At 51.1% G+C, this 12,038-nt stretch overlaps 1 pseudogene; it reads left to right on the top strand.

The window, feature by feature from the left end:
* Window positions 1–958, top strand: LOC135327044 (olfactory receptor 12D1-like; annotated as a pseudogene).
* Window positions 959–12,038: the final 11,080 nt, after the last annotated feature.

Genomic DNA, 12,038 nt, shown 5'->3' with positions numbered 1-12,038 from the left:
ATGGATAACCAGACAGAGGTGAGCAAGTTCATCCTGCTTGGCCTGTCCAGCCCTCAAGGGCTGCAGCAGTTCCTGTTCATGCTCTTCTCCCTGCTCTACCTGTCCAGCCTGCTGGGGAATGTGGCAATTGTGACTGTGGTGATATGTGAACCTCGGCTACGCATCCCCATGTACTATTTCCTCTGCAACCTCTCCTGCCTGGATATTTTCTACTCCACCGTTACCATCCCCAAGATGCTGGCTGGGTTCCTCTGGGGGCACCAGGGTATTTCTTACACTGGCTGCCTAAGCCAGCTCCACTTCTTCCACTTCCTGGGAAGCAGCGAAGCTTTGCTGCTGGCTGTCATGGCCTATGACCGCTTTGTGGCCATCTGCCACCCGCTGCGCTACACCCTGATCATGAGCCCACGGGCCTGCCTGCTGCTGGCTGCAGCCGCTTGGGCTACTGGCTTCCTTCATGCTCTGATGCACACAGTCATGACCTCCCGGCTCCATTTCTGTGGCCCCAGCCACATCCACCACTTCTTCTGTGACATCAAGCCCCTGGTGAGACTAGCCTGCAATAGCAACCAGCTCAACCTGCACCTGCTCAGCATCATCACAGGGAGTATTGCAATAGGCCCCTTTGTCTTCACACTCTTTTCTTACCTGTACATCTTTTCCTTCCTCCGACTGAAAGTCCAGTCGAGGCAGGGGAGGAGGAAATCCTTCTCCACTTGCATCTCCCATCTCCTTATTCTATGTCCCTGCTGTTTTTAACTATGTGCCACCTTCCTCAGGGAGTTCACCCAGGCGGGACATGATAGCCACCCTTATGTATACTGTTGTCACCCCCGTCCTCAACCCTTTGATCTACACCCTGAGGAATGCGGAGGTGAAACGTGCCCTAAAGAGAAGACTTTTCTCCAGACAGTTACTAGTGCAGAAAATGTTCTGCCTTGCAGCTTGTGTGGGGTAGTAGGCAATGGACAATGCAATCAGAGGAGCTTTTGGCTCAAGAATGTCTTGTGCAGAAATCTGCTTTTCACTGCCAACAGCCTGGGTCCCTTCAGAAAAATCCTACATATTGCATATGGCCCTATGTCTCCTCTCTTGGGTAATATCAGTGCATAAAGAGTGCATGTTGGTGGAACAGCCACTCCCATTCCTCCAAGTGGAGAAGAGAAGCAGCTCCAGAGAGTGATACTTCAATAAAAACACCTTTTTTAGAGTGATTTGCCCTCAAACGTCACTTGATTCTTTTTCTCTTTCTTTCTTTCTTTCGGCAGCTGAATCCCACCCCCAGTCAGAGCTGTCAAGAGAAGTCAGGACATGATTCATCTTAGCCTAAAGCCGACAGACAAGGAGGGATTCAGTTGCTTTTGTGGGATCCAGTTGGCCATGTGCAGACATGTATGTCATGCCACTTGAAATACTCTGTGTATCTCAGCTGGTGTCTCTCTGCTGCTCCAGAAAGGCATAGGTCCTGCGCCAGATCTACCAGCCCTGTATGGCTGTCAGCTATCTTAGGGCATCTGAGATGGTGCTAGACACCTATGTTGGGCAACTGAATCCCACCCCCATTGCCTAGATTCACAGCGTTTAAAACTGCTGTTCAGGCACTTGTCTCACAGGGAGGAAGGTACATTTGGAACCCCAAACGTAGGTGTCCTAATCTCAGATTGAATCTCACCCTTAATCTCAAAATGAGTGGGAATGGTGGATTCCAGTTGAAGAAAGCTTCCAGAACTGATCCTTAGGGCTTAAAGGTAAGGTGAGCTTGGGTGATGGGGATTAAGAGTAACAGCTGGAGAGGTCTTTTGATTCTTACCTGTCCTACAGGTTTTTTCCACATATTCATAAACTTCACTAACATGCCAGGTATGGTTCACACAATACCTACTTGCTCAACACATTCCATGTTGAGACTCCTACCATAAGCCTTAAAAAGGCTGCTTCTAGTATTGTTGTTATTATCATTTTTAACAGTGTTATAGAATGATGATGATGATGATGATGGTAAATATTTCTATTAGGGCCTCAAGTAATCCCTCAATGCCAAATTTTTCATGCCATGTGCTTGAAGGTGTCAAAAGAGATTCTTCCTCTCCTAAACAATGCTCCAGACCGGATACTGTCAGAGACAGTGTCCCAAGGGTCCTGACTGCCTGTTCCCATAGGACCACTCTTTGAGTCTGAGATCTTGTAAGTGTTTTTAGGTCTTTAAGAGTTAATATCTGTTTCTAACTGGCCAAAGACAATGTGAGTGCTCCCTTGCAACCCACCATTCTGCATGCGTGCTGTATCCTTCAGCAGAGGCAATGACTTGAGCCAGATCACCTGTGAAATCCCCTTACTGTCTTGCTCCAGTTCATCCTTCTGTGAAAACAGGCTTCTTGGGTTTGTTTTTAGACATGGGCTCTTTTATATGCATAATAATGCTCTATGTTAAGCTCGTCACTGTGGTTCTAAGACTACCTTCTATAGGAGGGTGGTGTGATTTATATTTTTGTGCCTTGCTGCTGCCTCCTTCCTTGTTTACACTACTATATACACCTCTACCTATATATACCTCTACCTATACCTAGCCACTAACTCCATAGTAGCTCTTTGTTTGTTTGTTTGTTTTTTACTGTGCGGTGTCTGCATTGATTAATGCAGTCATCTACAATGGGAGCAAAATGAGATCCCATGCTTTCTTAGGAAGTTGATTGCAAGGGGTGGGGCAAGATCAACAAGAAGCAGCTTCCTGTTTTCTCCCAGTTGCTACTCTTTTCTTATTGTTCAACCTTAGCCAGTGCCTGTTTTTCCTAAGAATGCATGTTATGGAGAAGCAGATTACACTGTGCCCAGAGCTGCACAATAACTCCTCTGCATAGCATTTCTGTGGCTTGTTAACACTTGCAGAACATATGGGCCAAACACTGGGCTAAAATGTGAGTTTATGTGTTGGAAGGCTAGTCACCATCAATAAAAAGAACAGATGATCACTGATGGCAGAGGAATGCGAGGAGCCTAATCAGTGCAAAGGAGCACCCAGACTTGGACATTCCTGGGGCAGCGATTATGCCCCTGGGGCCTTGGAGGGGGTGTACGCTCCCAGATGAGGCCACTCGAGTGGCTCTGCTTGACAACCTTCTGGACTGGAGGGGTTATTGCCTAAAGGGGACTGGGGAGAAAGAAGCATGAGAGAAAAGAGTTTAAAATGGACTGGCTGAGTGCAAACAGGGCAGCACGTTTGTCTAGCCATGTGCAGCACCTGATCAACCCTACCTAGCCAAGTGAGTGAAAAAACCACCAGAGCAGTGTCCCACTTCTTCTCCACTCATGTGCTTTCAGAGAGGTCCATTCAGACCCCTTATGTCTCTTCTCAGTGCCAGACCAGAGTCAATCTCAATAGGGTCTTCTTTCCCCACTGCTTGCACCAAGCCCATTCCCTTGGCTGTGGTTTCATTGGATGGTAGATAGGGACAGGGAGAATCTTGTTGATCCATTCATGAGCACCACGAGTTAGATGATGTGGCAGGTGGCTATTTATTAAACACCTACGTACACCTTATGTAAACACCTAGCTAGGTCCCTTTTCCAGGTTAAAGTGATCCAGCCAACCTAGAGTTAGCTGGTGGTGATGACATGATCATGAGAAAGATTGCCCAGTCAAGTAGTTGTCCATTTATTTGGGTAAGCTGGCCCTCTGACAATTTATCCTCTGAATATGTGAACAATGTCCAGGACTGAAGTTTCTCCTGCAACTCTGGTCTTGATAGTCCAACCCAAGGGTTGTTCCAAAGACTCCGATATTTCTCAGAGTTGCCAGGTTGTATTGTATTGAGATTTGAACCACACAATGTCCACAGATGACAACTGCTGATCATATGCATAGCCTTAGCAGCTTTTATAAAGAAGCCATGACACTTCTCACCTTTCCTGGGAACCACCCCCTTGCTCCCCTCCAGGCACGTCCCTGCTCCCCAGAAAGCCCTTCCCCAGATGAGGGTGTCCACGCTGGCCTGGCCGGCTGCTCCAGGGCCCTCTCCCCTGTGCTCCCTGCAGGGCTCCGTGCAGGCACTGCTGCTCAGCAGAGAGCCAATGGTGGTGCCACAGGGCCGTGAGGCGACTCCACTGTGCCCATTCTCGTGAGAGCAGGAAGCAGACCCAAGAGGATGGTTCTCATGCCACTGGCAGTCCCCGCCTCCCGTTTTATGTGGCTGTGGAGGGTGCTCGGAGGGCCCAGGCAGCATTTCCGAGGGCACAAGATATGTTATGAGGCTGCACTGGAGCCAGCCTATGGCATGCCAAAGAGAGTACAAGGATGGCTCTCCAGTCTCTCTTCCCTGAGCCTGCTGGGTCTCCACGGCCTCTCCTGGGATTGCGGAGCCCTCCTTTACCTATGCATTTCCTGATTTTGCTCTTTACCGCTCGGTGACTCCACCTTGGATGGTCTCCTGTGTTGTATGGCTCCACCCACTGCCCACCCCCACTGTATGATGTTCCCAAAAATGCTCTGAGCTCCGCTGGCAGCTTATTGCCTCTCCAGGAAGATGCTCAGCCATCACCCACCCAAACAAACGTGTCACAGCCTCAGGAAGGTTACTCTGGGATCCTTAACCATCTCCACTGACACAGGGCCCCAAAAGCGAACCCTGAATCTAAACCTGGTTCCCTAACAGCTTACAATGGGACACTGAACACATCAACCTGAGCCCATGGAGAATGAAAGCAAAGCAACGAGCCCTTTAGGGATACCATTCCATGACCACTTTCATGACTCCAATTTTGGAAGAAGAGCCAAGTGCACAGGCACCGCACGGAGGAAATGGCTTTATATTGCGTAGATGCTATAAGGGAGGCCAGCTGTGTCTGAGAAAATGGAGCCTTCATGTCCTCACACGTTGCATTCTTGCCTTGGACAGACCTCCTGGCATGCCCTGGATTTCCCGTGAGCTCCTCACAGTGCGCGCCTCCTGCTCCTCACCAATCAGATTGCTGCAGCACAAGTGACCTCACAATCTACAGCACAGCCCTCACACCTTCACCACCACCTCCCTCTTGCCTGCCTCTGCCCTCTGCCCTCAGCTCCACGCCCCTGCACTCCAACACCCCACCTGCCCTGCTCTTCTTCTGCCTCCCAGGCCCCCAAGCCCTTCCAGCTGGGCTTACAAGAAGGCTGGGTGCTTAGGGGCTGCGCCAGAGCAAGTTTGGCCTTAGGCTTCAGGCATGCGTGCAGGCTTTGGGCTTTGTGCTGAGTGGGGTCAGGCAAAGCTTTTGGCTGCTGGCTCAGTGTAGGGCTTGGCCTTGGTGCTCAGGGTTTGCGGTAGGGGCTAGAGCTTTGGCAGAGGGCTGTGGGTTGGAGTGGGGGTGAGGGCTGCAGCCCGGTGCAGCACCCCAAGGCGAGCGATGAGGCCTTGGGATTAGCTTCAGGCACAGGGTCTGAGTTTGGGGAAGCGGGCAGAGACGGAGGCTTCAGTGTGGCCCTTGGGGTTTGGCCTTGGGGAATCGAGGGGGCCTCACCACTAAGATGAAGCTCTACCCTTCTGCCTTCCCTCCTTCCCCTCCTCTAGCCACTAAGGCCAAACCCAAACGGCTGTGCTGCAGCCTGAATCCTTACCCCCTACCCTCACTCTTGCCCGGTGTCTGAAGCTAAGGCCTAGCCCTCATCGCTTGCCTTCAAGTGCTAGAGCACGCTCTAGGTCTCACCCACACACAGACACACACCCCGGGCCACAGAGTTTGCCCATTCCCAAAACCCTCAGCAGAAACAGGAAGGCCAGCACTCAGCCATCACCCAAAAGCTTTCCCAAAGCCCAGCAGCTGCAAAGCACAACCTCCCCACTGAGGCCTGAAGCCTAAGCCCTATGCTGCTCCCGCAAAGCCCCTAACCCTGCAGGCGTCTTGTAAGCCTAGCGCCAAGGCGTTTGGGGCCTGGCAGGCAGAGGCAGAGGCCTGGCAGGGCTGGTGTTTGGTCTTGGAGTGCAAGCACCTGGAGCTGAGAGCAGAGGGCAGAGGCAGGCGAGGGGGAGCTGCAAGTGCAGGGGTGAGGGCTGGGTTCTTGGCTGCGAGGTCACTTGTGCTGCAGCAATCTGATTGGTGAGGAGCAGGAATCTGGCACTGTGAGGTGCTGCTGGGAAGGTCAGGGGCATGCCAGGAGGGTAAACAGGTAGTGGGGTGGGGGGAGGTGTGCTGAGCCGCAAGGCCAAGCCAAACACTGAGGCTGGAGCCAAAAGCTTTGCCTGACCCCACTCAGCACAAAGCCCAAAGCCTGCACGCATGCCTGAAGCCTAAGGCCAAACTTGCTCTGGCGCAGCCCCTAAGCACCCAGCCTTCTTGTAAGCCGAGCTGGAAGGGGTTGGGGGCCTGGGAGGCAGAAGAAGAGCAGGGCAGGTGGGGTGTTGGAGTGCAGGGGCGTGGAGCTGAAGGCAGAGGGCAGAGGCAGGCAAGAGGGAGGTGGCGGTGAAGGTGTGAGGGCTGTGCTGTAGATTGTGAGGTCACTTGTGCTGCAGCAATGTGATTGGTGAGGAGCAGGAGGCGGGCACTGTGAGGTGCTCCTGGGAAAATGAAGGGCATGGCAGGAGGGCCGCAGGTGGCTGGGGTGGCAGAGGCAGAGGCAGGCTGGAGGGAGAGTGCTTGGGTGCTGATGAGGAGGTGCTCTGTGTTGCCTCAGCGAAGCACGCAGGAGCTGGAGGCAGGCGCGGGAGGACAGGAAGGGCTGCCAGGTGGCAGCCAGGAGAGAGGCCATGTTGTGGGGAGGTAAGGGGCCTTGAGGCAGTGGTTCTGCAGCTGGGACAGGACCTGGCAGAGCCCCTCCGGGAGGCCCCCACCCCATGCCTAAGCACTGACCTGAAGCCCCACCCTTGCACCTTGCTGCCTTGGCGTCCTAAATTCGCCAAGGCCAAACCCCAAGGGCTACAGTGAAGCCTCCATCTCTGCCCGCTTCCCTAAACTCGGACCCTGTGCCTGAAGCTAATCCCAAGGCCTCATCGCTCGCCTTGGGGTGCTGCACCGGGCTGCAGCCCTCACCCCCACTCCAACCCACAGCCCTCTGCCAAAGCTCTAGCCCCTACCGCAAACCCTAAGCACCAAGGCCAAGACCAACCCTGAGCCAGCACCCAAAAGTTTTCCCTGTTCCCTGGGGATCTGGGGATTTGCTAACTCTTAGCAGGCCTTGCACACAGTTTCTTGGTATCATCCAGGGCTGTTTGTTCCAGGGAAACACCAAGAATGACGCATGGATCTTCGTGCTAGCCGTACTGCTGTCCAGCACTCTGGTCTATAACAGCAAGGGCACCATCGACCAGCAAGACATGGACCAGCTGCAGTGTCCTCAGTGGGGCAGCAGCACCGGGGATGCCCCATCTCCCTCAGCAGTAGCTTAGGGGTTCACACATCGCAGCTCCTCGAACAGCATAAACAGTACAATCTACTGGGCAAGAACTGAGTCACCATGCAGCAGAACCTGCTATAGCATATGCTGATATTGTTGTCCGAAAAGCGGATTCGTTGCCCGGTGTGCAATAAGCCAATAATTACACACTCAGGAGAGACATTTGTTTATTTATTTCAGAGTTGCGCAAGCCTGGGTGCTCGGTGGTTTTCCACAAATTGAGCACACCATCCCCCCCCCCCCCCCCAATTTTTCAGGTAGCATTTATACAATCAAATTTGCCATATTTGTGACTTCCTTCCTCTTTTACATTGATTGGTTAATGATTTCTTCACATTTCCCTGGGTCCCACCCCTGCTTCTCAAGGTCCTGGTCAATTAATTAACACTGCCCCAGCTGGGTCAGTAGGTGTTATCTTCCAAGGCCCTGAGGAAGAAGACATAATCCAGACCCCTTAATCATCACTGTTTTAACAGTGAGAGGAAGCTTTTTGCTTCCCAAGGTCTTGGCGCCCAAATAGGCCTTATTTCTCAGCCTTGGCATCCTCCCTTTCGGAGAGTGGGGCACAGGAATGCAGACTGCTTGTAACTCCCTTATCTTTCCAGCCTGCACCAGCTCTGAGGCCTTTTCTTAACGAACTAGGAGCGCAGCCTAAGGCTTCAGCAAATTTAGCTACTTATGCTAAGCAAGTGTGCGGCTACTCATGCTAAGCAAATTCTATCTAAGATAGAAGTTATCCAAATCTACCTACTTCGAACATTCTTTCTGAGCTTCTCAGGGTTGTCTTGTAACAATATGAATCACAGATCGCCTTACAGCAATAAAGGCATTTGGCTGTTCTCCAGCCTTGTGCGTGTGAATCTCCTTCCGGTCAAGATCCAAAAGAACTCAAGTACACACTCCACAGTGTGTCACAACAACAAACTGATCACGCACAAGAAGGCTGATTATGCTTACAATGAAGGACAGTAATCATTGCATCTGTGCACTGCATGCTGTGCTACAGCTAACCACTCCAGATGGCCAGGAGGCCAGTGAAGTTGTTGTCTCATGCAACAAGGCTTCTTGCCAAAATCTGCCAAACCTTTTCTCCTTGCTGGGACTGAAAACACGGAACCAAGAAGGCAGCTCATGACAGTCAAGGAAATCTCCCTGCAACACTTCCTGCCCAACATTCTTATGTACCTTGCCTCTGTCTTTCTCCTTCTGGTACTTCCGTGAGGTTAGGGATCAGAGGCTCTGTTAGCAAATGATTGCTGCTACAGTTTTTATAGCTAGGCTGCACTTTTAGTGCTTCTGATGTCTGACTTGATGGGTGACTACCCTCTTACAAGAGGTCAGATTGTCTGGGTAGCTATTTCTTAGCAGGAAAATCTGCCCCCCCCCTTTCAAGTAGAGAGTGAAGCCAGAAGAACAGATCTCTTCTCCAGTTGGAGAGCTCATCCCTTCACTGCATAATGGTTTAGCTTATAGCATGGTTGAGATTGCTTTTGAGGGTGTCTCCCAAAATCCCCCAGGGGGAAAGTTACAGCAAGGACCAATGCAGTTTCTAAGTCGTGCAGGAACCTCCCTTCTGTGCCCAGGGGCCTGAACTGCTCCTGGGAACTGCTACATCTGTAGCTTGCCAGAGATTTCACTAGAGATGCAAGACAGGGGAAAAGGGCAGTTTATCCAGGTTGGTCACTGAGCCGCTCTGAGCTCCTGTGAGCAAATCATTGATTAAAGGAGCTCAGGGGTCACCTTTAGATGTGAAGTCAGTTCTGAGCTGTATTCACCATTTCTCCTGCTTCCCTTTGTGTTTGACTCCTGTTCCAGAACATATTGTCTTTGCACTGACAGCACATTGTCAGTCTAGTTGGAGGGGAGGGGAGGGGTGTCAGTCTAGTGGGGCTTGGAGGAGAAAGCGAGAATGTTGAAAATCACTTGAAGACTATGTAGGGAGATGAGCTTCCTTAACGTCAATCTCTGTACACTGATAATATTTTAGCAGTTTTGGTGACCCAGGTGGGACACTGCTGGCCTCCAATCTGGTGAGCACTGGAACTGCATTTGACACAGCTGGCACAGGCTGAGTTCACCTGACAGTCGTTGCAGTAGTGGCACTCACTAGGGAGGTACTAAAACTGGGTCAGCATGAGTCATGGGAGGTTCAGTGGGGAAGGTAAAATTGGGGTTCACTGCTAGCAGAAATTCTGGAAAAGTGGAAAGAAATTGAAGGTACCTCAGGTCTCAGTAAGGGTAGGGCTATAGCTCTCTGTCAAGAGGAATGGCTGTTACAGACTTGGGAGGGGACACCCTCTGAGCAATGGTCTCAAGGTGCTTCATTTGGTATGGGTAAGCTGACCTTCTTGGGTCATTGCTTGGGGGATCAGAAACCTCAGCAAATGAACCACTAGTAAGTCTGGGATAACTGAGCTTTTAAATGAGCAGGGAGATCTGGGGATTCAAGTAAGGTAAGACATACGCTTGCGCAACAAACGCTGGGAGACTCGAGTAATGGTTTTGCCCTTGCTCCCCCCTTATACTGTTTCAGTGCCCAAATCTGCTTCTAGGGGAACCGGAAGCACTAGCAGCATCTGAATCAGTGGTAGGAGACTGAGCTAGGACCCTAATAAGAGTTAATGGCCACTTACCCTGAGCTTTTAGTAGATACTGGGGCAACTTACTCCACGTTAATGGCCTACTGAGGAAATTTAAATCCAGAGGAAATGCAAGTACAAGGTATTGAAGGAAAACCATTTCTGCAAATAGAGCATTCCAGCCCAAGGGCATCAATTCCTAATCTGATTTAAGCCAAGAAAAACAACTTTTTAGTGAAGCAGTCCACTGAAATGTAGAGCTTTCATTTTGGACTTTGTGGGCTACCTCATGGAGCTTAGATTTGTCCTGTCCTCATTGGAAAACTGAAACAAACCAACCACAAATTTAGAAAGAAGCACTGTAGCTGTTTTGCAGACCTTGATCTTATGCTCAGTTATGTGGGGAGCTGCCCTCTGTATTTGATCTTACATGCTGGAGACAGGGGCTGACCAAGATCTGAAATTGCCTCTTTGGATTTTGATTCTTTTGGATCGAGAAGACTTCTAGTCTTGAGGGCTGATCACTGGCAGCAAGAGACTGACCTCTAATGTGACTTCAACTAAACAAATGAGATAGATTGTGTTCTTCCCTCAGGGAAACTGCCAGATACCTTGGAATAGGCATAGAAATTGCCAGGTCCCCACTGGCAGAAGTTGAGCTACCTGTGACAGTTTTTTGGTGGGCCCAGGGCTGTGACAACATATTAGAGGGTGAGCTCTGGGGGAAATACTGAAATGGCAAACATCCCCTCCCAGAACCACGTATGCAGGGATTGACACGCAGCGTATCTGCACACACCAGGCCATGGGAGTGCATTGGTGCCATGGCAAAGGGCCATGAGATTGAGGATAAGCATTCGCCCCTCCACAAGGTGCCCCAGGGCTCTGTCGCTCTGTGCCCTGTGAGATGTGATCCCGAGGCTGGGGGGTATCAGAAGGGCAGGGGTCCTGCCGGACTGCTCCCCAAAGTGGAAACCACCTCCCATAGCAGGAACTGACCAAGGTGGTCCTTGTTGAACAGTGTCTGGAAGAAGAATGTGGCCTGCAGAAAGGGAAGGAAGTGCAGTCATTTCCTGCAGGATGGAAGAGAGTGGAGACAGAGAATGAAGGAAACGTGTCTCAGGGATTCCAAATCTCATCTCCAAACACCACCGGGCTATGGGCCCAATCCCCTGCTCCCACTCATCGTAACAGGTGCTCAGGACTGGGATGAGGGGACAGGCATTTAGGCATTCAAGTTCCTCTCACCACTCCCCCACCCCAAGGAAAAGAATTAGCGTGCTTTCCCTAACAAGACAAACAAAATGGAACCATCCCCCAAAAGCTTTCCATAAGCCCACTAAGCAAAGCCCAGACTCTCCACCGATGCCTGAAGCCTCAGCCCAAAGCTGCTCCCTGGCAGCCCCTAACTGTCCAGTCACCTTGTAAGCCGAGCTGGAAGGGGTTTGCGGCCTAGGAGGCAGAGGAAGGGCAGGGCAGGTGGTGTGTTGTGTGAGTGAAGGGGCGTGGAGCAGAGAGGAGAGGGCAGAGGCAGGCAAGAGGGAGGTGTAAGTGAAGGTGTGAGGGCTGGGCCATAGGCTGTGAGGTTACTTCTGCAGCAAGAAGCTGCTCAGAAGCAGCAGGCTGGCATGGAGAGGTGCTCAAGTGAATGGAGTGGGGCAGCCCATGAGGGAAGAGAACTTGTGGGAGGGTGGAGGCAGAAGCAGCTTGGATGGACTGTGCTTGATGTTGACAGGGAAGGTACCTTCTGTTTCAGCATAGGACCGCCTGAGTTAAAGGCAACATGTTGAAGAAATTCTCAATACTTCTGGGTTAGGTCAGAACAAAAGATTTCTTTCTATAGCACTATACAGAAGAGCACATGGCAGCAACTCTGCACCTCCCACCCATAACAAGGCCTTTTATGTACTCTCTCACATGGTCCAGATGCTCCTAACCAATCAAAGAGCATAATCAGAAACCTTTCCTTTTATGGCATGCTTCAGCTCCATGTGCTGGGTGCCTCAAGGCTGGTTGCATCTGCTTTTTACCAGGTACACTGCTTACAGCTTGTTCATGAGGGAGAGTGCTAGAATAGCAAAGAAAGAGTAATAACGGAC

This window comes from Dromaius novaehollandiae, unplaced genomic scaffold, assembly GCF_036370855.1.
Source record: "Dromaius novaehollandiae isolate bDroNov1 unplaced genomic scaffold, bDroNov1.hap1 HAP1_SCAFFOLD_45, whole genome shotgun sequence".
Lineage (NCBI taxonomy): Eukaryota > Metazoa > Chordata > Aves > Casuariiformes > Dromaiidae > Dromaius > Dromaius novaehollandiae.
Note: the sequence above shows the minus strand (reverse complement) of the source record. Positions and strands in the feature narration are given on the sequence as shown.